This window comes from Phyllobates terribilis, unplaced genomic scaffold (assembly GCF_046119375.1).
Source record: "Phyllobates terribilis strain yellow unplaced genomic scaffold, ASM4611937v1 Scaffold_12__6_contigs__length_324123572, whole genome shotgun sequence".
Classification (NCBI taxonomy): Eukaryota; Metazoa; Chordata; class Amphibia; order Anura; family Dendrobatidae; genus Phyllobates; species Phyllobates terribilis.
Genome location: NW_027362772.1, coordinates 173,417,200 through 173,441,928, shown reverse-complemented (window position 1 = coordinate 173,441,928; position 24,729 = coordinate 173,417,200). Strand labels below are relative to the sequence as shown.

The window sequence follows — 24,729 nt, the reverse complement described above, 5'->3', positions numbered from 1 at the left end:
TGTGACAATGGCCGTAACCAGGTGGCGGCTCTGAGGCGAGGCGAGATCACACACGTACCATACCTGGCTCATGTGCTTAACCTCCTCGTTCAGTGGTTTCTTAAATCGTACCCTGAGTTGCCAGATCTGCTCGTCAAAGTACGCCGCCTGTCAGCTCATTTTCGCAAATCGGCTACAGCTTCCGCTGCCCTTGCTGTGTTGCAGCAGAGTTTGCAGCTTCCGGCACACCGACTGGTGTGTGATGTCCCCACACATTGGAACTCTACCCTCCACATGTTGCAAAGGATTTGTGAGCAGAAGAGAGCAGTTGTGGAGTACCAGCTGCAACAAGGCCGTCGATATTCAGCTCAGACTCCACACATAAGACCTCATGAGTGGACCTGGATGTCTGACATATGTACCATCCTGACAAACTTTGAGGAGGCCACCAAGATGGTGAGTGGCGATGACGCCATCATTAGTGTCAGCATCCCACTTGTCTGTCTTTTGCAACGCTCTCTGCAGAGAATTAAAGAGGAGGCATTGCAGCCAGAGTATGATGAGATGGATCAAGAAGCCATAGTGGGCGATTACACACAGCCCAGCCTCTTCTCATCCCAATGTGCATTGGAGGACAATGAGGGAGAGGAGGAGAGAGAACAGGAGCAGTTATCATGCGCAGTAGATGGTAGTACCTGTACAAGTGTCATACTGTCGGTTCAGCGTGGGTGGCCTGAGGACAGGGGGGAGGAGGAGGAGGAGGAGGAGGAGAGCATGGTCAGTCGTCATCTTGGTGAGGACACGGAAATCTTGCCCGTTACCAGTTTGGCATACATAGCTGACTTTATGTTACGCTGCCTTAACCGTGACCCTCGTGTCGTCAAAATGTTGGGTGACATTTATTACTGATTGGTGACACTTGTAGACCCCCGCTACAAGGAGAACTTTCACTCTCATATTCCTGAGGTGGAGAGGTCTACAAAAATGGGCCAGTACCAGAAGGGCCTTGCTGCAGAACTGTTAAAAAAATTCCAATCTGAACACGCTAGCGGCACAGGTCACAGTTCGTTGACCAACCAAAGCGTACAAGCGAGAGAGAGGCAACTCCAATCCAGCAGAGGCAGTGGAACACTGTCAATGTTCTGGGACAGTTTTCTCAGACCCTCCCTTCGGACAGACCCTGAGGCGCTGGGTACTCTCACATAGAGTGGAAAGTTTCAAAAGATGGTTAGGGAGTACCTTGCCGACCGTACCAGCGTCCTCCATGATTCCTCTGTGCCTTTTAATTATTGGGAATCCAAGCTGGACACTTGGAATGAACTCGCTCTGTACGCCTTGGAGGTTCTGGCCTGCCCTGCTGCTAGCGTGTTATCGGAGCGTGTTTTTAGTGCCGCTGGGGGAATTATAACTGATAAGCGCACTCACCTGTCAAATGACAATGCTGACAAGCTGACCCTTATCAAAATGAACAAGGGCTGGATTGGGCCAGACTTCTCATCACCACCAAATGACAACAGAGTAACATAAAGTCAAATCCACTCTGTTATTTCGGGAGGTGTATTCATGTGCACCGCTTCACACCCACACATGGGTATAGGCTTCCTCATTTCGGCTGTTTTATGTTCTTCTCCTTATCCTCAGCCTCCACCACCACTATACCACCAGGGTGACCGTGGTCCATGTTGCCATTATTGAAAGTTCCTCCGTCCTTATTTTTGTCAGCTTTTGCTTGGAAGGCATAAGCAAAGACTGTGGGAGACCCACTCCCCAATAATGGGAATAATATTTTTAAGATGCTGTACTGTGTGGCTCTTGTAAGGGGCATTAAAACCGTCTTGTTATACGCCTCTGACCTCCACGTCTCTTCTGAGGGGCATTAAAACCGTCTTGTTATACCACTCTGACCTCCACGTCTCTTGTAAAGGGCATTAAAAGCGTCTTGTTAAACCACTCTGACCTCCACGTCTCTTCTGAGGGGCATTAAAACCGTCTTGTTATACCACTCTGACCTCCACGTCTCTTCTGAGGGGCATTAAAAGCATCTTGTTATACTACTCTGACCTCCACGTCTCTTTTAATGGGCATTAAAAGCATCTTGTTATACCACTCTGACCTCCACGTCTCTTGTAAGGGGCATTAAAAGCATCTTGTTATACCACTCTGAACTCCACGTCTGTTGTAAGGGGCATTAAAAGTATCTTGTTATACCACTCTGACCTCCTTATCTCTTGTAAGGGGCATTAAAAGCGTCTTGCTATACCACTCTGACCTCCACGTCTCTTGTAAGGGGCATTAAAAGCATCTTGTTATACCACTCTGACCTCCACGTCTCTTGTAAGCAGCATTAAAACCGTCTTGTTATACCACTCTGACCTCCACGTCTCTTCTGAGGGGCATTAAAAGCGTCTTGTTATACCACTCTGACCTCCACGTCTCTTCTGAGCGGCATTAAAAGCATCTTGTTATACCACTCTGACCTCCACGTCTCTTGTAATGGGCATTAAAAGCGTCTTGTTATACCACTCTGACCTCCACGTCTCTTGTAAGGGGCATTAAAAGCTTCATGTTATACCACTCTGACCTCCACGTCTCTTGTAATGGGCATTAAAAGTGTCTTGTTATACCACTCTGACCTCCACGTCTCTTGTAAGGGGCATTAAAAGCGTCATGATATACCACTCTGACCCCCACGTCTCTTCTGAGGGGCATTAAAAGCGTCTTGTTATACCACTCTGACCTCCACGTCTCTTCTGAGGGGCATTAAAAGCATCTTGTTATACCACTCTGACCTCCACGTCTTTTGTAAGGGGCATTAAAACCGTCTTGTTAAGCTACTGGGACCTCCACGAGTCTTCGAACGGGCATTGCATTTCCTCCTAATTTTTTGAAGCTTTTGCTTGGAAGGCATAAGCAAATACTATGGGAGACCCACTCCCCAATAATGGGACTTATGTTTTTAATATGCTGTACTGCATGGCTCTTGTAAGAGGCATTGCAAGTTGCTCCGTCTTAATTTTTTGAAGCTTTTGCTTGGAAGGCATAAGCAAATACTATGGGAGACCCACTCCAGAATAATGGGACTTATGTTTGTAATATGCTGTACTGCATGGCTTTTGTAAGGGGCATTGCAAGTTGCTCCGTCTTAATTTTTTGGAATCTTTTGCTTGGAAGGCATAAGCAAATACTATGGGAGAACCGCTCCCCAATAATGGGAATAATGTTTGTAATATGCTGTACTGCATGGCTCTTGTAAGGGGCATTGCAAGTTGCTCCATCTTAATTTTTGGAAGCTTTTGCTTGGAAGGCATAAGCAAATACTATGGGAGACCCACTCCCCAATAATGTGACTTATGTTTGTAATATGCTCTACTGCATGGCTCTTGTAAGGGGCATTTCAAGTTGCTCCGTCCTAATTTTTGGAAGCTTTTGCTTGGAAGGCATGAGCAAATACTATGGGAGACCCACTCCCCAATAATGGGAATAATATTTTTAAGATGCTGTACTGTATGGCTCTTGTAAGGGGCATTATAAGTGTCTTGTTAAGCTACTGTGACCTCCACGTCTATTCCAAGGGGCATTCAAACCATCTTGTTAAGCTACTGGGACCTCCACGTCTTTTCCGAGCGGCATTAAAACTCTCTTGTTAAGCTACTGCGACCTCCACCACTTTTCCGAGGGGCATTAAAACCGTCTTGTTAAGCTTCTGTGACCTCCACGTCTCTTCCAAGGGGCATTCAAACCGTCTTGTTAAGATACTGGGACCTCCACGTCTTTTCCGAGGGGCATTAAAACCGTCTTGTTAAGCTACTGTGACCTCCACGTCTCTTCAAAGGGGCATTAAAATCATCTTATTAAGCCACTCTGAACTCCACAGTTCTTCCAAGGGCCATTGAAATGTTGTTTTTAATTACCTCTAACGTCCACGACTCTTCCAACGGGCATTGCATTTCCTCCTAATTTTAGTCAGTTTTTGCTTTTCAATGCAAAGGCAAAAACTAAGGGAGACCCACTCCCCAATAATGGGTAGAAGGTTTTTAGTAAGCTGTAATCCACGTCTGTTTCATGGGGCATTGCAGTTCCTCATAATTTTTGGAAAGCCTTCCATTCACTGCTTAGGCCAACAGTATACAGTACATCCAGTTGCTATAAATGGAAAAAACGGTTTAGTTAGGGCCCTCTGACCTCCATGTCATTTCCAAGGGGCATTGGAGTGCCTCAAAATTTTTGGTAGGCATTGCACTCACTGTATGCCCTATAACTGTGTAGCCGAACTGCTCCTTTTGTTACTGAAACATATCCTACAAGACATATGTGGTTGACTGGCCTGATATTGATATGAATGGTCCCTGTTTCTCCTCCTCTTTCTCCTTTGCCACTACCTCATCCATCATTTATCACCTGAAGCTTTGTTTTAAAGGGAGTCATAGAACTGGAATAGTAGCAGGAGAACATCCAGCAATCCTCGGAGGAGGTAGGATATGCACCAAAACGCTGACCACCTCAGGCCTAGCCGCTACTACATACATGTGCTTGCATTCCAAGAAAACAAAGCAGATGCTAACTTGTATCATCATCATCATAGTCCTCACCTTGGCACTCTCAACTGCCCTGATGGAGAAGCCAGGGCCCACCGGAGTAGTCTGGTTCTCTGGTGGGCTTGGCCAATGCTGCCCTAAAGCAGGCCGGGCTAAGAAAAGTATGTGGGGGGATGTTCCAAGGAGAAATAAGGGCGGCTGGGGACCGTTTATGGACACCTGGGGATAGTTGCAAGTCTGCATCTTCTGATGCGGCAAGGATGACTTCTGATGGGCACACTTTTAGGCAGTGACCTGGGTGTAAGAGATGCTTACAGGGGTCTTCCCCATGCTGTTCCCATGTCTTTTCAGCACTGTATGCATGTGTCACACAGCACATGGCCAGATAAGGTTGTAAAATGTTAAAATTACATTTCCCGGTGAATGCATTTGTCACGGTTGAAAGCAATACAAAAGTGCAAAAACGCATAAAAAATGATACTTGTGAACATAGCCCAAGGTGTGGAGGAGTATTTTTTTTGGGGGGGATTATTTATTTTACCTTATACACAAGTTTTTACCCTGGAAAGGAAGTTCCTTAACATATTTCACAGGAAAGCAGTTTCAGTTTCGTTTTTGAACGTTTTATTGTGACCCCTTAAAAGTGGCTTACTACCTCTGACCACGTTGTTGAGAGCAGTGACCTGGGCATCAGAAATGCTTCCTGGGGCGATCCCCATGCTGTCCCCATGTCACTTGAGCACTGTCACTATTGTTTTGGGCACTTGTTAGGCTTTTAAAAGACTGCCGGGGGTGTGACGCCAAAAATGCTCGGGTCTCCCTTAGACTAGCATTGGGCTCGTTGCTCGGGACGAGCACCCGAGTATCACGGTGGGCTCGGCCCAAGCTTCGAGCACCCGAACATTTTGGTGCTCGATCAACACCAGCTGTAACTAATAGGTTACGAATCAATATTAAAATAAAAGAAATCATGGTATATTTCCTTTCATCACAAGTAATGCTCAGCTTTCTACTGCTTAGCTTAGAAAGAGTTAAATCACAAAATGCCAGAAAAAGTCAGGATGGCCGAGCGGTCTAAGGCGCTGCGTTCAGGTCGCAGTCTCTACTGGAGGTGTGGGTTCGAATAACACTTCTGACATTAGCATTTTCTTTCAAGAAATTGTACAGCTTCACTCCTGTTACTGATTAGTTGGGGGTCTGCTTTATTGGCGGCAATCTCAAATCGAAAACTAAAAGTGATGGGGCTTAGCATAACCAATTCTCAACGTTGGTACTTTGGCAGTATTCCTGGGGGTCCTTGAGGCAAATGTTAAATGTCCTGAATTTGTGTTTTCACAAAAGACTTCTGGGAACATCAAATAGTTTCTTTGTGCATATGTTAGTTGTTGCTTTGGCATCGGAAAAATACTGTGGATAGGAAAATGGGAGGGACTATTTCATCTCTATGTGTTCTCTGTCCCTATTAGGGCAGAGAGTGAACCTCCTAAGGTGCTGTCGTGGAAGATTCCTAGAAACCGAATTACCAGTAAGTTTAATTTCAGATTTTTTTACCTCAAGGCATCAATAGACTATATATATACTTAATATACAAAAGCTAAAAGAGCAGATGAACATAGTTTAACAAGTCTGAAATGCGCATGTGATACTGACATCAAAGTTTCACCACATTTTGGGACAAATGTTTTCACTTTCAACATTAACAATCAGTAGAATATTTTCTCTAAATTTGCATCTCCTATCTTCACTCCAATTGTTTGCACCTAAGAAAAAAATGAAGCTTGATGCAACATTATGCTTACAAATTGTGTTTTATGCTCAATCATCACCTGTCCTACAGAGACACAGTCAGAATTACCCTGGCGAATTGAGTAAATTTGAAAATGTAAAAAAAATGCAGAATTGCTGTTTTTTCTATTCATTCACAAAGAATTAATGTAAGTTCTTAAATATGTACGCAAAATAGCGGGACTTTCAAATATAGATAATCTTGCAAAAACAAGTCAAAGTAAAAATAAATACATCCAGTTGTGACATCTACAGTGTGTTGAACATTCCTAAATCTAAGTGTGTCCTGCCAAAATAGCTCAGTTGGGAGAGGATTAGACTGAAGATCTCAAGGTCCCTGGTTCAATCCCAGGTTTCGGCAAAAGTTTTTTTCTTCACCAATTAAATTTTAAGCAGAAAATAAACAAAGCATATGGACTGACTGTTTACAGAGAATGTAAAAATCCTAATCATTATAACTATCTACAGGAAATAAAATGATAGAAACTTGAGAACTGAACACTTTTAACTTTTGAGGAAAATAATATTTTTTGTAATTTTTCCTTCATTCTGGACGTCATCACTTTGTTTTATTTTAGTTTGACTTAGCTGTATGAGGATTTAAAGGATACCTGATAGCTAATACGGGCAGCATGTATCAGACACTAGCTGAATGATTGCAGCCATTTATGTTTGACTATGAATCGCTGTGGCATTACTGAGACAAATATGCTTCAAAAATATGCCAGGAACAAAGCTGTTTGGGGAAAAAGCCTGGAAGGCAAAAAACACAAGCCCCAACTCAGGACCGTCATCTTTCATTCTAAAAATAGGGGTTTCCAGGTTAATGGTAAGACAAAGAATCCACAGATTTGGCATTTCTCTAGCGAGGAGAGCCCACTTAAAATGTATGGGGTGCTTGTCTCCATAAGCGCAAGCTGGGCACTAAACTGGCCTATTTGCAATTCTGGATGTTGCAGAGTGAAAACACCTGTTGGACAATAATAGTAATTGCTGGCGTTGATGAATTCATTGTGAGGAGTAATTTATAAAATGGGATCACTTTGGAGGGGTTTCTGCTGTTTTGGTACTTTTGGAACTCCGCAAATGTCACCCTCAAAATATTCTTGCAAAATCTGCATTCCCAAAACACAAATAGCGCTCTTACTTTCAAAGCCCTGCTGTGTGACCAAACAGTAGTTTCTGAAGACATATGGGGCATCACCGCATTTCAATGAAATTGTGCAACTTTAGATATTTTCACAAGAAAAACTAAATATATATTGACCTAAATTTACCATTAATATAAAGTTCAATGTGTTACAAAATAACACTATCAGAATCACGGGGATATGTTAAGCATTCCAGTGTTATTGCCACATAAATTGATACATGTCAGATTTAAAAAACGGTGCTTGGTCATGAAGCTCAAAATTGGCTGTAACTAATAGGTTACAAATCAATATTAAAATAAAAGAAATCATGGCATATTTCCTTTCATCACAAGTAATGCTCATCTTTCTACTGCTTAGCTTAGAAAGAGTTAAATTACAAAAGCCAGAAGAAGTCAGGATGGCCGAGCGGTCTAAGGCACTGTGTTCAGGTCGCAGTCTCTCCTGGAGGCGTGGGTTCGAATCCCACTTTTGACATTAGCATTTTCTTTCAAGAAATTGTACAGCGTCACTCCTGTTACTGATTAGTTGGGGGTCTGCTCTATTGGTGGCAATCTCAAATCGAAAACTAAAGTGATGGGGCTTAGCAAAACCAATTCTCAACGTTGGCACTTTGGCAGTATTCCTTGGGGTCCTTGAGGCAAATCTTAAATGTCCTGAATTTGTGCTTTCACAAAAGACTTCTGGGAACATCAAATAGTTTCTTTGTGCATATGTTAGTTGTTGCTTTGGCATCGGAAATATACTGTGGATAGGAAAATGGGAGGGACTATTTCATCTCTATGTGTTCTCTGTCCCTATTAGGGCAGAGAGTGAACCTCCTAAGGTGCTGTCGTGGAAGATTTCTAGAAACCGAATTACCAGTAAGTCTAATTTCAGATTTTTTTACCTCAAGGCATCAATAGACTATATATATACTTAATAAACAAAAGCTAAAAGAGCAGATGAACATAGTTTAACAAGTCTGAAATGCGCATGTGATACTGACATCAAAGTTTCACCACATTTTGGGACAAATGTTTTCACTTTCAACATTAACAATCAGTAGAATATTTTCTCTAAATTTGCATCTCCTTTCTTCACTCCAATTGTTTGCACCTAAGAAAAAAATAAAGCTTGATGCAACATTATGCTTACAAATTGTGTTTTATGCTCAATCATCACCTGTCCTACAGAGACACAGTCAGAATTACCCTGGCGAATTGAGTAAATTTGAAAATGTAAAAAAAATGCAGAATTGCTGTTTTTTCTATTCATTCACAAAGAATTAATGTAAGTTCTTAAATATGTACGCAAAATAGCGGGAATTTCAAATATAGATAATCTTGCAAAAACAAGTCAAAGTAAAAATAAATACATCCAGTTGTGACATCTACAGTGTGTTGAACATTCCTGAATCTAAGTGTGTCCTGCTGAAATAGCTCAGTTAGGAGAGCGTTAGACTGAAGATCTAAAGGTCCCTGGTTCAATCCCAGGTTTCAGCAAAAGTTTTTTTCTTCACCCATTAAATTTTAAGCAGAAAATAAACAAAGCATATGGACTGACTGTTTACAGAGAATGTAAAAATCCTAATCATTATAACTATCTACAGGAAATAAAATGATAGAAACTTGAGAACTGAACACTTTTAACTTTTGAGGAAAATAATATTTTTTGTAATTTTTCCTTCATTCTGGACGTCATCACTTTGTTTTATTTTAGTTTGACTTAGCTGTATGAGGATTTAAAGGATACCTGATAGCTAATACGGGCAGCATGTATCAGACACTAGCTGAATGATTGCAGCCATTTATGTTTGACTATGAATCGCTGTGGCATTACTGAGACAAATATGCTTCAAAAATATGCCAGGAACAAAGCTGTTTGGGGAAAAAGCCTGGAAGGCAAAAAACACAAGCCCCAACTCAGGACCGTCATCTTTCATTCTAAAAATAGGGGTTTCCAGGTTAATGGTAAGACAAAGAATCCACAGATTTGGCATTTCTCTAGCGAGGAGAGCCCACTTAAAATGTATGGGGTGCTTGTCTCCATAAGCGCAAGCTGGGCACTAAACTGGCTTATTTGCAATTCTGGATGTTGCAGAGTGAAAACACCTGTTGGACAATAATAGTAATTGCTGGCGTTGATGAATTCATTGTGAGGAGTAATTTATAAAATGGGATCACTTTGGAGGGGTTTCTGCTGTTTTGGTACTTTTGGAACTCCGCAAATGTCACCCTCAAAATATTCTTGCAAAATCTGCATTCCCAAAACACAAATAGCGCTCTTACTTTCAAAGCCCTGCTGTGTGACCAAACAGTAGTTTCTGAAGACATATGGGGCATCACCGCATTTCAATGAAATTGTGCAACTTTAGATATTTTCACAAGAAAAACTAAATATATATTGACCTAAATTTACCATTAATATAAAGTACAATGTGTTACAAAATAACACTATCAGAATCACGGGGATATGTTAAGCATTCCAGTGTTATTGCCACATAAATTGATACATGTCAGATTTAAAAAACGGTGCTTGGTCATGAAGCTCAAAATTGGCTGTAACTAACAGGTTACAAATCAATATTAAAATAAAAGAAATCATGGCATATTTCCTTTCATCACAAGTAATGCTCATCTTTCTACTGCTTAGCTTAGAAAGAGTTAAATTACAAAAGCCAGAAGAAGTCAGGATGGCCGAGCGGTCTAAGGCACTGTGTTCAGGTCGCAGTCTCTCCAGGAGGCGTGGGTTCGAATCCCACTTTTGACATTAGCATTTTCTTTCAAGAAATTGTACAGCGTCACTCCTGTTACTGATTAGTTGGGGGTCTGCTCTATTGGTGGCAATCTCAAATCGAAAACTAAAGTGATGGGGCTTAGCAAAACCAATTCTCAACGTTGGCACTTTGGCAGTATTCCTTGGGGTCCTTGAGGCAAATCTTAAATGTCCTGAATTTGTGCTTTCACAAAAGACTTCTGGGAACATCAAATAGTTTCTTTGTGCATATGTTAGTTGTTGCTTTGGCATCGGAAAAATACTGTGGATAGGAAAATGGGAGGGACTATTTCATCTCTATGTGTTCTCTGTCCCTATTAGGGCAGAGAGTGAACCTCCTAAGGTGCTGTCGTGGAAGATTTCTAGAAACCGAATTACCAGTAAGTCTAATTTCAGATTTTTTTACCTCAAGGCATCAATAGACTATATATATACTTAATAAACAAAAGCTAAAAGAGCAGATGAACATAGTTTAACAAGTCTGAAATGCGCATGTGATACTGACATCAAAGTTTCACCACATTTTGGGACAAATGTTTTCACTTTCAACATTAACAATCAGTAGAATATTTTCTCTAAATTTGCATCTCCTTTCTTCACTCCAATTGTTTGCACCTAAGAAAAAAATAAAGCTTGATGCAACATTATGCTTACAAATTGTGTTTTATGCTCAATCATCACCTGTCCTACAGAGACACAGTCAGAATTACCCTGGCGAATTGAGTAAATTTGAAAATGTAAAAAAAATGCAGAATTGCTGTTTTTTCTATTCATTCACAAAGAATTAATGTAAGTTCTTAAATATGTACGCAAAATAGCGGGAATTTCAAATATAGATAATCTTGCAAAAACAAGTCAAAGTAAAAATAAATACATCCAGTTGTGACATCTACAGTGTGTTGAACATTCCTGAATCTAAGTGTGTCCTGCTGAAATAGCTCAGTTAGGAGAGCGTTAGACTGAAGATCTAAAGGTCCCTGGTTCAATCCCAGGTTTCAGCAAAAGTTTTTTTCTTCACCCATTAAATTTTAAGCAGAAAATAAACAAAGCATATGGACTGACTGTTTACAGAGAATGTAAAAATCCTAATCATTATAACTATCTACAGGAAATAAAATGATAGAAACTTGAGAACTGAACACTTTTAACTTTTGAGGAAAATAATATTTTTTGTAATTTTTCCTTCATTCTGGACGTCATCACTTTGTTTTATTTTAGTTTGACTTAGCTGTATGAGGATTTAAAGGATACCTGATAGCTAATACGGGCAGCATGTATCAGACACTATCTGAATGATTGCAGCCATTTATGTTTGACTATGAATCGCTGTGGCATTACTGAGACAAATATGCTTCAAAAATATGCCAGGAACAAAGCTGTTTGGGGAAAAAGCCTGGAAGGCAAAAAACACAAGCCCCAACTCAGGACCGTCATCTTTCATTCTAAAAATAGGGGTTTCCAGGTTAATGGTAAGACAAAGAATCCACAGATTTGGCATTTCTCTAGCGAGGAGAGCCCACTTAAAATGTATGGGGTGCTTGTCTCCATAAGCGCAAGCTGGGCACTAAACTGGCTTATTTGCAATTCTGGATGTTGCAGAGTGAAAACACCTGTTGGACAATAATAGTAATTGCTGGCGTTGATGAATTCATTGTGAGGAGTAATTTATAAAATGGGATCACTTTGGAGGGGTTTCTGCTGTTTTGGTACTTTTGGAACTCCGCAAATGTCACCCTCAAAATATTCTTGCAAAATCTGCATTCCCAAAACACAAATAGCGCTCTTACTTTCAAAGCCCTGCTGTGTGACCAAACAGTAGTTTCTGAAGACATATGGGGCATCACCGCATTTCAATGAAATTGTGCAACTTTAGATATTTTCACAAGAAAAACTAAATATATATTGACCTAAATTTACCATTAATATAAAGTACAATGTGTTACAAAATAACACTATCAGAATCACGGGGATATGTTAAGCATTCCAGTGTTATTGCCACATAAATTGATACATGTCAGATTTAAAAAACGGTGCTTGGTCATGAAGCTCAAAATTGGCTGTAACTAACAGGTTACAAATCAATATTAAAATAAAAGAAATCATGGCATATTTCCTTTCATCACAAGTAATGCTCATCTTTCTACTGCTTAGCTTAGAAAGAGTTAAATTACAAAAGCCAGAAGAAGTCAGGATGGCCGAGCGGTCTAAGGCACTGTGTTCAGGTCGCAGTCTCTCCAGGAGGCGTGGGTTCGAATCCCACTTTTGACATTAGCATTTTCTTTCAAGAAATTGTACAGCGTCACTCCTGTTACTGATTAGTTGGGGGTCTGCTCTATTGGTGGCAATCTCAAATCGAAAACTAAAGTGATGGGGCTTAGCAAAACCAATTCTCAACGTTGGCACTTTGGCAGTATTCCTTGGGGTCCTTGAGGCAAATCTTAAATGTCCTGAATTTGTGCTTTCACAAAAGACTTCTGGGAACATCAAATAGTTTCTTTGTGCATATGTTAGTTGTTGCTTTGGCATCGGAAAAATACTGTGGATAGGAAAATGGGAGGGACTATTTCATCTCTATGTGTTCTCTGTCCCTATTAGGGCAGAGAGTGAACCTCCTAAGGTGCTGTCGTGGAAGATTTCTAGAAACCGAATTACCAGTAAGTCTAATTTCAGATTTTTTTACCTCAAGGCATCAATAGACTATATATATACTTAATAAACAAAAGCTAAAAGAGCAGATGAACATAGTTTAACAAGTCTGAAATGCGCATGTGATACTGACATCAAAGTTTCACCACATTTTGGGACAAATGTTTTCACTTTCAACATTAACAATCAGTAGAATATTTTCTCTAAATTTGCATCTCCTTTCTTCACTCCAATTGTTTGCACCTAAGAAAAAAATAAAGCTTGATGCAACATTATGCTTACAAATTGTGTTTTATGCTCAATCATCACCTGTCCTACAGAGACACAGTCAGAATTACCCTGGCGAATTGAGTAAATTTGAAAATGTAAAAAAAATGCAGAATTGCTGTTTTTTCTATTCATTCACAAAGAATTAATGTAAGTTCTTAAATATGTACGCAAAATAGCGGGAATTTCAAATATAGATAATCTTGCAAAAACAAGTCAAAGTAAAAATAAATACATCCAGTTGTGACATCTACAGTGTGTTGAACATTCCTGAATCTAAGTGTGTCCTGCTGAAATAGCTCAGTTAGGAGAGCGTTAGACTGAAGATCTAAAGGTCCCTGGTTCAATCCCAGGTTTCAGCAAAAGTTTTTTTCTTCACCCATTAAATTTTAAGCAGAAAATAAAAAAAGCATATGGACTGACTGTTTACAGAGAATGTAAAAATCCTAATCATTATAACTATCTACAGGAAATAAAATGATAGAAACTTGAGAACTGAAGACTTTTAACTTTTGAGGAAAATAATATTTTTTGTAATTTTTCCTTCATTCTGGACGTCATCACTTTGTTTTATTTTAGTTTGACTTAGCTGTATGAGGATTTAAAGGAAACCTGATAGCTAATACGGGCAGCATGTATCAGACACTAGCTGAATGATTTCAGCCATTTATGTTTGACTATGAATCGCTGTGGCATTACTGAGACAAATATGCTTCAAAAATATGCCAGGAACAAAGCTGTTTGGGGATAAAGCCAGGAAGGCAAAAAACACAAGCCCGAACTCAGGACCGTCATCTTTCATTCTAAAAATAGGGGTTTCCACGTTAATGGTAAGACAAAGAATCCACAGATTTGGCATTTCTCTAGCGAGGAGAGCCCATTTAAAATGTATGGGGTGCTTGTCTCCATAAGCACAAGCTGGGCACTAAACTGGCTTATTTGCAATTCTGGATGTTGCAGAGTGAAAACACCTGTTGGACAATAATAGTAATTGCTGGCGTTGATGAATTCATTGTGAGGAGTAATTTATAAAATGGGATCACTTTGGAGGGGTTTCTGCTGTTTTGGTACTTTTGGAACTCCGCAAATGTCACCCTCAAAATATTCTTGCAAAATCTGCATTCCCAAAACCCAAATAGCGCTCTTACTTTCAAAGCCCTGCTGTGTGACCAAACAGTAGTTTCTGAAGACATATGGGGCATCACCGCATTTCAATGAAATTGTGCAACTTTAGATATTTTCACAAGAAAAACTAAATATATATTGACCTAAATTTACCATTAATATAAAGTACAATGTGTTATAAAATAACACTATCAGAATCACGGGGATATGTTAAGCATTCCAGTGTTATTGCCACATAAATTGATACATGTCAGATTTAAAAAACGGTGCTTGGTCATGAAGCTCAAAATTGGCTGTAACTGATAGGTTACAAATCAATATTAAAATAAAAGAAATCATGGCATATTTCCTTTCATCACAAGTAATGCTCATCTTTCTACTGCTTAGCTTAGAAAGAGTTAAATTACAAACGCCAGAAGAAGTCGGGATGGCCGAGCGGTCTAAGGCACTGTGTTCAGGTCGCAGTCTCTCCTGGAGGCGTGGGTTCGAATCCCACTTTTGACATTAGCATTTTCTTTCAAGAAATTGTACAGCGTCACTCCTGTTACTGATTAGTTGGGGGTCCGCTCTATTGGTGGCAATCTCAAATCGAAAACTAAAGTGATGGGGCTTAGCAAAACCAATTCTCAACGTTGGCACTTTGGCAGTATTCCTTGGGGTCCTTGAGGCAAATCTTAAATGTCCTGAATTTGTGCTTTCACAAAAGACTTCTGGGAACATCAAATAGTTTCTTTGTGCATATGTTAGTTGTTGCTTTGGCATCGGAAAAATACTGTGGATAGGAAAATGGGAGGGACTATTTCATCTCTATGTGTTCTCTGTCCCTATTAAGGCAGAGAGTGAACCTCCTAAGGTGCTGTCGTGGAAGATTCCTAGAAACCGAATTACCAGTAAGTCTAATTTCAGATTTTTTTACCTCAAGGCATCAATAGACTATATATATACTTAATAAACAAAAGCTAAAAGAGCAGATGAACATAGTTTAACAAGTCTGAAATGCGCATGTGATACTGACATCAAAGTTTCACCACATTTTGGGACAAATGTTTTCACTTTCAACATTAACAATCAGTAGAATATTTTCTCTAAATTTGCATCTCCTATCTTCACTCCAATTGTTTGCACCTAAGAAAAAAATAAAGCTTGATGCAACATTATGCTTACAAATTGTGTTTTATGCTCAATCATCACCTGTCCTACAGAGACACAGTCAGAATTACCCTGGTGAATTGAGTAAATTTGAAAATGTAAAAAAAATGCAGAATTGCTGTTTTTTCTATTCATTCACAAAGAATTAATGTAAGTTCTTAAATATGTACGCAAAATAGCGGGACTTTCAAATATAGATAATCTTGCAAAAACAAGTCAAAGTAAAAATAAATACATCCAGTTGTGACATCTACAGTGTGTTGAACATTCCTAAATCAAAGTGTGTCCTGCCAAAATAGCTCAGTTGGGAGAGCATTAGACTGAAGATCTAAAGGTCCCTGGTTCAATCCCAGGTTTCGGCAAAAGTATTTTTCTTCACCCATTAAATTTTAAGCAGAAAATAAACAAAGCATATGGACTGACTGTTTACAGAGAATGTAAAAATCCTAATCATTATAACTATCTACAGGAAATAAAATGATAGAAACTTGAGAACTGAACACTTTTAACTTTTGAGGAAAATAATATTTTTTGTAATTTTTCCTTCATTCTGGACGTCATCACTTTGTTTTATTTTAGTTTGACTTAGCTGTATGAGGATTTAAAGGAAACCTGATAGCTAATACGGGCAGCATGTATCACACACTAGCTGAATGATTTCAGCCATTTATGTTTGACTATGAATCGCTGTGGCATTACTGAGACAAATATGCTTCAAAAATATGCCAGGAACAAAGCTGTTTGGGGAAAAAGCCAGGAAGGCAAAAAACACAAGCCCGAACTCAGGACCGTCATCTTTCATTCTAAAAATAGGGGTTTCCACGTTAATGGTAAGACAAAGAATCCACAGATTTGGCATTTCTCTAGCGAGGAGAGCCCATTTAAAATGTATGGGGTGCTTGTCTCCATAAGCACAAGCTGGGCACTAAACTGGCTTATTTGCAATTCTGGATGTTGCAGAGTGAAAACACCTGTTGGACAATAATAGTAATTGCTGGCGTTGATGAATTCATTGTGAGGAGTAATTTATAAAATGGGATCACTTTGGAGGGGTTTCTGCTGTTTTGGTACTTTTGGAACTCCGCAAATGTCACCCTCAAAATATTCTTGCAAAATCTGCATTCCCAAAACCCAAATAGCGCTCTTACTTTCAAAGCCCTGCTGTGTGACCAAACAGTAGTTTCTGAAGACATATGGGGCATCACCGCATTTCAATGAAATTGTGCAACTTTAGATATTTTCACAAGAAAAACTAAATATATATTGACCTAAATTTACCATTAATATAAAGTACAATGTGTTACAAAATAACACTATCAGAATCACGGGGATATGTTAAGCATTCCAGTGTTATTGCCACATAAATTGATACATGTCAGATTTAAAAAACGGTGCTTGGTCATGAAGCTCAAAATTGGCTGTAACTAATAGGTTACAAATCAATATTAAAATAAAAGAAATCATGGCATATTTCCTTTCATCACAAGTAATGCTCATCTTTCTACTGCTTAGCTTAGAAAGAGTTAAATTACAAAAGCCAGAAGAAGTCGGGATGGCCGAGCGGTCTAAGGCACTGTGTTCAGGTCGCAGTCTCTCCTGGAGGCGTGGGTTCGAATCCCACTTTTGACATTAGCATTTTCTTTCAAGAAATTGTACAGCGTCACTCCTGTTACTGATTAGTTGGGGGTCCGCTCTATTGGTGGCAATCTCAAATCGAAAACTAAAAGTGATGGGGTTTAGCAAAACCAATTCTCAACGTTGGCACTTTGGCAGTATTCCTTGGGGTCCTTGAGGCAAATCTTAAATGTCCTGAATTTGTGCTTTCACAAAAGACTTCTGGGAACATCAAATAGTTTCTTTGTGCATATGTTAGTTGTTGCTTTGGCATCGGAAAAATACTGTGGATAGGAAAATGGGAGGGACTATTTCATCTCTATGTGTTCTCTGTCCCTATTAGGGCAGAGAGTGAACCTCCTAAGGTGCTGTCGTGGAAGATTCCTAGAAACCAAATTACCAGTAAGTCTAATTTCAGATTTTTTTACCTCAAGGCATCAATAGACTATATATATACTTAATAAACAAAAGCTAAAAGAGCAGATGAACATAGTTTAACAAGTCTGAAATGCGCATGTGATACTGACATCAAAGTTTCACCACATTTTGGGACAAATGTTTTCACTTTCAACATTAACAATCAGTAGAATATTTTCTCTAAATTTGCATCTCCTATCTTCACTCCAATTGTTTGCACCTAAGAAAAAAATAAAGCTTGATGCAACATTATGCTTACAAATTGTGTTTTATGCTCAATCATCACCTGTCCTACAGAGACACAGTCAGAATTACCCTGGTGAATTGAGTAAATTTGAAAATGTAAAAAAAATGCAGAATTGCTGTTTTTTCTATTCATTCACAAAGAATTAATGTAAGTTCTTAAATATGTACGCAAAATAGCGGGACTTTCAAATATAGATAATCTTGCAAAAACAAGTCAAAGTAAAAATAAATACATCCAGTTGTGACATCTACAGTGGGTTGAACATTCCTAAATCAAAGTGTGTCCTGCCGAAATAGCTCAGTTGGGAGAGCGTTAGACTGAAGATCTAAAGGTCCCTGGTTCAATCCCAGGTTTCGGCTAAAGTTTTTTTCTTCACCCATTAAATTTTAAGCAGAAAATAAACAAAGCATATGGACTGACTGTTTACAGAGAATGTAAAAATCCTATTCATTATAACTATCTACAGGAAATAAAATGATAGAAACTTGAGAACTGAACACTTTTAACTTTTGAGGAAAATAATATTTTTTTTAATTTTTCCTTCATTCTGGACGTCATCACTTTGTTTTATTTTAGTTTGACTTAGCTGTATGAGGATTTAAAGGAAACCTGATAGCTAATACGGGCAGCATGTATCAGACACTAGCTGAATGATTTCAGCCATTTATGTTTGACTATGAATCGCTGTGGCATTACTGAGACAAATATGCTTCAAAAATATGACAGGAACAAAGCTGTTTGGGGAAAAAGCCAGGAAGGCAAAAAACACAAGCCCCAACTCAGGACCGTCATCTTTCATTCTAAAAATAGGGGTTTCCAGGTTAATGGTAAGACAAAGAATCCACAGATTTGGCATTTCTCTAGCGAGGAGAGCCCACTTAAAATGTATGGGGTGCTTGTCTCCATAAGCGCAAGCTGGGCACTAAACTGGCTTATTTGCAATTCTGGATGTTGCAGAGTGAAAACACCTGTTGGACAATAATAGTAATTGCTGGCGTTGATGAATTCATTGTGAGGAGTAATTTATAAAATGGGATCACTTTGGAGGGGTTTCTGCTGTTTTGGTACTTTTGGAACTCCGCAAATGTCACCCTCAAAATATTCTTGCAAAATCTGCATTCCCAAAACACAAATAGCGCTCTTACTTTCAAAGCCCTGCTGTGTGACCAAACAGTAGTTTCTGAAGACATATGGGGCATCACCGCATTTCAATGAAATTGTGCAACTTTAGATATTTTCACAAGAAAAACTAAATATATATTGACCTAAATTTACCATTAATATAAAGTTCAATGTGTTACAAAATAACACTATCAGAATCACGGGGATATGTTAAGCATTCCAGTGTTATTGCCACATAAATTGATACATGTCAGATTTAAAAAATGGTGCTTGGTCATGAAGCTCAAAATTGGCTGTAACTAATAGGTTTCAAATCAATATTAAAATAAAAGAAATCATGGCATATTTCCTTTCATCACAAGTAATGCTCATCTTTCTACTGCTTAGCTTAGAAAGAGTTAAATTACAAAAGCCAGGATGGCCGAGTGGTCTAAGGCGCTGCGTTCAGGTCGCAGTCTCTCCTGGAGGCGTGGGTTCGAATCCCACTTTTGACATTTGCATTTTCTTTCAAGAAATTGTACAGCGTCAATCCTGTTACTGATTAGTTGGGGGTCCGCTCTATTGGTGGCAATCTCAAATCGAAAACTAAAAGTGATGGGGTTTAGCAAAACCAATTCTAAACGTTGGCACTTTGGCAGTATTCCTTGGGGTCCTTGAGGCAAATCTTAAATGTCCTGAATTTGTGCTTTCACAAAAGACTTCTGGGAACATCAAATAGTTTCTTTGTGCATATGTTAGTTGTTGCTTTGGCATCGGAAAAATACTGTGGATAGGAAAATGGGAGGGACTATTTCATCTCTATGTGTTCTCTGTCCCTATTAGGGCAGAGAGTGAACCTCCTAAGTTGCTGTCGTGGAAGATTCCTAGAAACCGAATTACCAGTAAGTCTAATTTCAGATTTTTTTACCTCAAGGCATCAATAGACTATATATATACTTAATAAACAAAAGCTAAAAGAGCAGATGAACATAGTTTAACAAGTCTGAAATGCGCATGTGATACTGACATCAAAGTTTCACCACATTTTGGGACAAATGTTTTCACTTTCAACATTAACAATCAGTAGAATATTTTCTCTAAATTTGCATCTCCTATCTTCACTCCAATTGTTTGCACCTAAGAAAAAAATAAAGCTTGATGCAACATTATGCTTACAAATTGTTTTATGCTCAATCATCACCTGTCCTACAGAGACACAGTCAGAATTACCCTGGTGAATTGAGTAAATTTGAAAATGTAAAAAAAATGCAGAATTGCTGTTTTTTCTATTCATTCACAAAGAATTAATGTAAGTTCTTAAATATGTACGCAAAATAGCGGGACTTTCAAATATAGATAATCTTGCAAAAACAAGTCAAAGTAAAAATAAATACATCCAGTTGTGACATCTACAGTGTGTTGAACATTCCTAAATTAAAGTGTGTCCTGCCGAAATAGCTCAGTTGGGAGAGCGTTAGACTGAAGATCTAAAGGTCCCTGGTTCAATCCCAGGTTTCAGCAAAAGTTTTTTTCTTCACCCATTAAATTTTAAGCAGAAAATAAACAAAGCATATGGACTGACTGTTTACAGAGAATGTAAAATTAAAGTGTGTCCTGCCGAAATAGCTCATTTGGGAGAGCGTTAGACTGAAGATCTAAAGGTCCCTGGTTCAATCCCAGGTTTCGGCAAAAGTTTTTTTCTTCACCCATTAAATTTTAAGCAGAAAATAAACAAAGCATATGGACTGACTGTTTACAGAGAATGTAAAAATCCTAATCATTATAACTATCTACAGGAAATAAAATGATAGAAACTTGAGAACTGAACACTTTTAACTTTTGAGGAAAATAATATTTTTTGTAATTTTTCCTTCATTCTGGACGTCATCACTTTGTTTTATTTTAGTTTGACTTAGCTGTATGAGGATTTAAAGGAAACCTGATAGCTAATACGGGCAGCATGTATCAGACACTAGCTGAATGATTGCAGCCATTTATGTTTGACTATGAATCGCTGTGGCATTACTGAGACAATATGCTTCAAAAATATGCCAGGAACAAAGCTGTTTGGGGAAAAAGCCAGGAAGGCAAAATACACAAGCCCCAACTCAGGACCGTCATCTTTCATTCTAAAAATAGGGGTTTCCAGGTTAATGGTAAGACAAAGAATCCACAGATTTGGCATTTCTCTAGCGAGGAGAGCCCACTTAAAATGTATGGGGTGCTTGTCTCCATAAGCGCAAGCTGGGCACTAAACTGGCTTATTTGCAATTCTGGATGTTGCAGAGTGAAAACACCTGTTGGACAATAATAGTAATTGCTGGCGTTGATGAATTCATTGTGAGGAGTAATTTATAAAATGGGATCACTTTGGAGGGGTTTCTGCTGTTTTGGTACTTTTGGAACTCCGCAAATGTCACCCTCAAAATATTCTTGCAAAATCTGCATTCCCAAAACCCAAATAGCGCTCTTACTTTCAAAGCCCTGCTGTGTGACCAAACAGTAGTTTCTGAAGACATATGGGGCATCACCGCATTTCAATGAAATTGTGCAACTTTAGATATTTTCACAAGAAAAACTAAATATATATTGACCTAAATTTACCATTAATATAAAGTACAATGTGTTACAAAATAACACTATCAGAATCACGGGGATATGTTAAGCATTCCAGTATTATTGCCACATAAATTGATACTTACCAGTAAGTCTAATTTCAGATTTTTTTACCTCAAGGCATCAATAGACTATATATATACTTAATAAACAAAAGCTAAAAGAGCAGATGAACATAGTTTAACAAGTCTGAAATGCGCATGTGATACTGACATCAAAGTTTCACTACATTTTGGGACAAATGATTTCACTTTCAACATTAACAATCAGTAGAATATTTTCTCTAAATTTGCATCTCCTATCTTCACTCCAATTGTTTGCACCTAAGAAAAAAATAAAGCTTGATGCAACATTATGCTTACAAATTGTGTTTTATGCTCAATCATCACCTGTCCTACAGAGACACAGTCAGAATTACCCTGGTGAATTGAGTAAATTTGAAAATGTAAAAAAAATGCAGAATTGCTGTTTTTTCTATTCATTCACAAAGAATTAATGTAAGTTCTTAAATATGTACGCAAAATAGCGGGACTTTCAAATATAGATAATCTTGCAAAAACAAGTCAAAGTAAAAATAAATACATCCAGTTGTGACATCTACAGTGTGTTGAACATTCCTAAATTAAAGTGTGTCCTGCCGAAATAGCTCAGTTGGGAGAGCGTTAGACTGAAGATCTAAAGGTCCCTGGTTCAATCCCAGGTTTCGGCAAAAGTTTTTTTCTTCACCCATTAAATTTTAAGCAGAAAATAAACAAAGCATATGGACTGACTGTTTACAGAGAATGTAAAATTAAAGTGTGTCCTGCCGAAATAGCTCATTTGGGAGAGCGTTAGACTGAAGATCTAAAGGTCCCTGGTTCAATCCCAGGTTTCGGCAAAAGTTTTTTTCTTCACCCATTAAATTTTAAGCAGAAAATAAACAAAGCATATGGACTGACTGTTTACAGAGAATGTAAAAATCCTAATCATTATAACTATCTACAGGAAATAAAATGATAGAAACTTGAGAACTGAACACTTTTAACTTTTGAGGAAAATAATATTTTTTGTAATTTTTCCTTCATTCTGGACGTCATCACTTTGTTTTATTTTAGTTTGACTTAGCTGTATGAGGATTTAAAGGAAACCTGATAGCTAATACGGGCAGCATGTATCAGACACTAGCTGAATGATTGCAGCCATTTATGTTTGACTATGAATCGCTGTGGCATTACTGAGACAAATATGCTTCAAAAATATGCCAGGAACAAAGCTGTTTGGGGAAAAAGCCAGGAAGGCAAAATACACAAGCCCCAACTCAGGACCGTCATCTTTCATTCTAAAAATAGGGGTTTCCAGGTTAATGGTAAGACAAAGAATCCACAGATTTGGCATTTCTCTAGCGAGGAGAGCCCACTTAAAATGTATGGGGTGCTTGTCTCCATAAGCGCAAGCTGGGCACTAAACTGGCTTATTTGCAATTCTGGATGTTGCAGAGTGAAAACACCTGTTGGACAATAATAGTAATTGCTGGCGTTGATGAATTCATTGTGAGGAGTAATTTATAAAATGGGATCACTTTGGAGGGGTTTCTGCTGTTTTGGTACTTTTGGAACTCCGCAAATGTCACCCTCAAAATATTCTTGCAAAATCTGCATTCCCAAAACCCAAATAGCGCTCTTACTTTCAAAGCCCTGCTGTGTGACCAAACAGTAGTTTCTGAAGACATATGGGGCATCACCGCATTTCAATGAAATTGTGCAACTTTAGATATTTTCACAAGAAAAACTAAATATATATTGACCTAAATTTACCATTAATATAAAGTACAATGTGTTACAAAATAACACTATCAGAATCACGGGGATATGTTAAGCATTCCAGTATTATTGCCACATAAATTGATACTTACCAGTAAGTCTAATTTCAGATTTTTTTACCTCAAGGCATCAATAGACTATATATATACTTAATAAACAAAAGCTAAAAGAGCAGATGAACATAGTTTAACAAGTCTGAAATGCGCATGTGATACTGACATCAAAGTTTCACTACATTTTGGGACAAATGATTTCACTTTCAACATTAACAATCAGTAGAATATTTTCTCTAAATTTGCATCTCCTATCTTCACTCCAATTGTTTGCACCTAAGAAAAAAATAAAGCTTGATGCAACATTATGCTTACAAATTGTGTTTTATGCTCAATCATCACCTGTCCTACAGAGACACAGTCAGAATTACCCTGGTGAATTGAGTAAATTTGAAAATGTAAAAAAAATGCAGAATTGCTGTTTTTTCTATTCATTCACAAAGAATTAATGTAAGTTCTTAAATATGTACGCAAAATAGCGGGACTTTCAAATATAGATAATCTTGCAAAAACAAGTCAAAGTAAAAATAAATACATCCAGTTGTGACATCTACAGTGTGTTGAACATTCCTAAATTAAAGTGTGTCCTGCCGAAATAGCTCAGTTGGGAGAGCGTTAGACTGAAGATCTAAAGGTCCCTGGTTCAATCCCAGGTTTCGGCAAAAGTTTTTTTCTTCACCCATTAAATTTTAAGCAGAAAATAAACAAAGCATATGGACTGACTGTTTACAGAGAATGTAAAAATCCTAATCATTATAACTATCTACAGGAAATAAAATGATAGAAACTTGAGAACTGAACACTTTTAACTTTTGAGGAAAATAATATTTTTTGTAATTTTTCCTTCATTCTGGACGTCATCACTTTGTTTTATTTTAGTTTGACTTAGCTGTATGAGGATTTAAAGGAAACCTGATAGCTAATACGGGCAGCATGTATCAGACACTAGCTGAATGATTGCAGCCATTTATGTTTGACTATGAATCGCTGTGGCATTACTGAGACAAATATGCTTCAAAAATATGCCAGGAACAAAGCTGTTTGGGGAAAAAGCCAGGAAGGCAAAATACACAAGCCCCAACTCAGGACCGTCATCTTTCATTCTAAAAATAGGGGTTTCCAGGTTAATGGTAAGACAAAGAATCCACAGATTTGGCATTTCTCTAGCGAGGAGAGCCCACTTAAAATGTATGGGGTGCTTGTCTCCATAAGCGCAAGCTGGGCACTAAACTGGCTTATTTGCAATTCTGGATGTTGCAGAGTGAAAACACCTGTTGGACAATAATAGTAATTGCTGGCGTTGATGAATTCATTGTGAGGAGTAATTTATAAAATGGGATCACTTTGGAGGGGTTTCTGCTGTTTTGGTACTTTTGGAACTCCGCAAATGTCACCCTCAAAATATTCTTGCAAAATCTGCATTCCCAAAACCCAAATAGCGCTCTTACTTTCAAAGCCCTGCTGTGTGACCAAACAGTAGTTTCTGAA

At 38.5% G+C, this 24,729-nt stretch overlaps 17 non-coding genes across 17 annotated transcripts; all 17 read left to right on the top strand.

Moving 5' to 3' along the window:
- Positions 1-6,587: 6,587 nt before the first annotated feature.
- Positions 6,588-6,660, top strand: TRNAF-GAA (transfer RNA phenylalanine (anticodon GAA)). The gene has a single exon. It is a non-coding gene; the product is annotated as a tRNA-Phe (tRNA).
- Positions 6,661-7,844: 1,184 nt separating this feature from the next.
- On the top strand, positions 7,845-7,927 carry TRNAL-CAG (transfer RNA leucine (anticodon CAG)). The gene has a single exon. It is a non-coding gene; the product is annotated as a tRNA-Leu (tRNA).
- Positions 7,928-8,861: 934 nt separating this feature from the next.
- Positions 8,862-8,934, top strand: TRNAF-GAA (transfer RNA phenylalanine (anticodon GAA)). The gene has a single exon. It is a non-coding gene; the product is annotated as a tRNA-Phe (tRNA).
- Positions 8,935-10,118: 1,184 nt separating this feature from the next.
- TRNAL-CAG (transfer RNA leucine (anticodon CAG)) lies at positions 10,119-10,201 on the top strand. Its single transcript has one exon. It is a non-coding gene; the product is annotated as a tRNA-Leu (tRNA).
- Positions 10,202-11,135: 934 nt separating this feature from the next.
- Positions 11,136-11,208, top strand: TRNAF-GAA (transfer RNA phenylalanine (anticodon GAA)). The gene has a single exon. It is a non-coding gene; the product is annotated as a tRNA-Phe (tRNA).
- Positions 11,209-12,392: 1,184 nt separating this feature from the next.
- TRNAL-CAG (transfer RNA leucine (anticodon CAG)) lies at positions 12,393-12,475 on the top strand. Its single transcript has one exon. It is a non-coding gene; the product is annotated as a tRNA-Leu (tRNA).
- A 934-nt stretch (positions 12,476-13,409) lies between these two features.
- Positions 13,410-13,482, top strand: TRNAF-GAA (transfer RNA phenylalanine (anticodon GAA)). The gene has a single exon. It is a non-coding gene; the product is annotated as a tRNA-Phe (tRNA).
- Positions 13,483-14,666: 1,184 nt separating this feature from the next.
- On the top strand, positions 14,667-14,749 carry TRNAL-CAG (transfer RNA leucine (anticodon CAG)). The gene has a single exon. It is a non-coding gene; the product is annotated as a tRNA-Leu (tRNA).
- Positions 14,750-15,683: 934 nt separating this feature from the next.
- Positions 15,684-15,756, top strand: TRNAF-GAA (transfer RNA phenylalanine (anticodon GAA)). Its single transcript has one exon. It is a non-coding gene; the product is annotated as a tRNA-Phe (tRNA).
- A 1,184-nt stretch (positions 15,757-16,940) lies between these two features.
- TRNAL-CAG (transfer RNA leucine (anticodon CAG)) lies at positions 16,941-17,023 on the top strand. The gene has a single exon. It is a non-coding gene; the product is annotated as a tRNA-Leu (tRNA).
- A 935-nt stretch (positions 17,024-17,958) lies between these two features.
- TRNAF-GAA (transfer RNA phenylalanine (anticodon GAA)) lies at positions 17,959-18,031 on the top strand. Its single transcript has one exon. It is a non-coding gene; the product is annotated as a tRNA-Phe (tRNA).
- A 1,174-nt stretch (positions 18,032-19,205) lies between these two features.
- TRNAL-CAG (transfer RNA leucine (anticodon CAG)) lies at positions 19,206-19,288 on the top strand. The gene has a single exon. It is a non-coding gene; the product is annotated as a tRNA-Leu (tRNA).
- Positions 19,289-20,221: 933 nt separating this feature from the next.
- Positions 20,222-20,294, top strand: TRNAF-GAA (transfer RNA phenylalanine (anticodon GAA)). Its single transcript has one exon. It is a non-coding gene; the product is annotated as a tRNA-Phe (tRNA).
- Positions 20,295-20,389: 95 nt separating this feature from the next.
- Positions 20,390-20,462, top strand: TRNAF-GAA (transfer RNA phenylalanine (anticodon GAA)). Its single transcript has one exon. It is a non-coding gene; the product is annotated as a tRNA-Phe (tRNA).
- A 1,563-nt stretch (positions 20,463-22,025) lies between these two features.
- TRNAF-GAA (transfer RNA phenylalanine (anticodon GAA)) lies at positions 22,026-22,098 on the top strand. The gene has a single exon. It is a non-coding gene; the product is annotated as a tRNA-Phe (tRNA).
- A 95-nt stretch (positions 22,099-22,193) lies between these two features.
- Positions 22,194-22,266, top strand: TRNAF-GAA (transfer RNA phenylalanine (anticodon GAA)). Its single transcript has one exon. It is a non-coding gene; the product is annotated as a tRNA-Phe (tRNA).
- A 1,564-nt stretch (positions 22,267-23,830) lies between these two features.
- Positions 23,831-23,903, top strand: TRNAF-GAA (transfer RNA phenylalanine (anticodon GAA)). Its single transcript has one exon. It is a non-coding gene; the product is annotated as a tRNA-Phe (tRNA).
- The last annotated feature ends 826 nt before the right edge of the window (positions 23,904-24,729 follow it).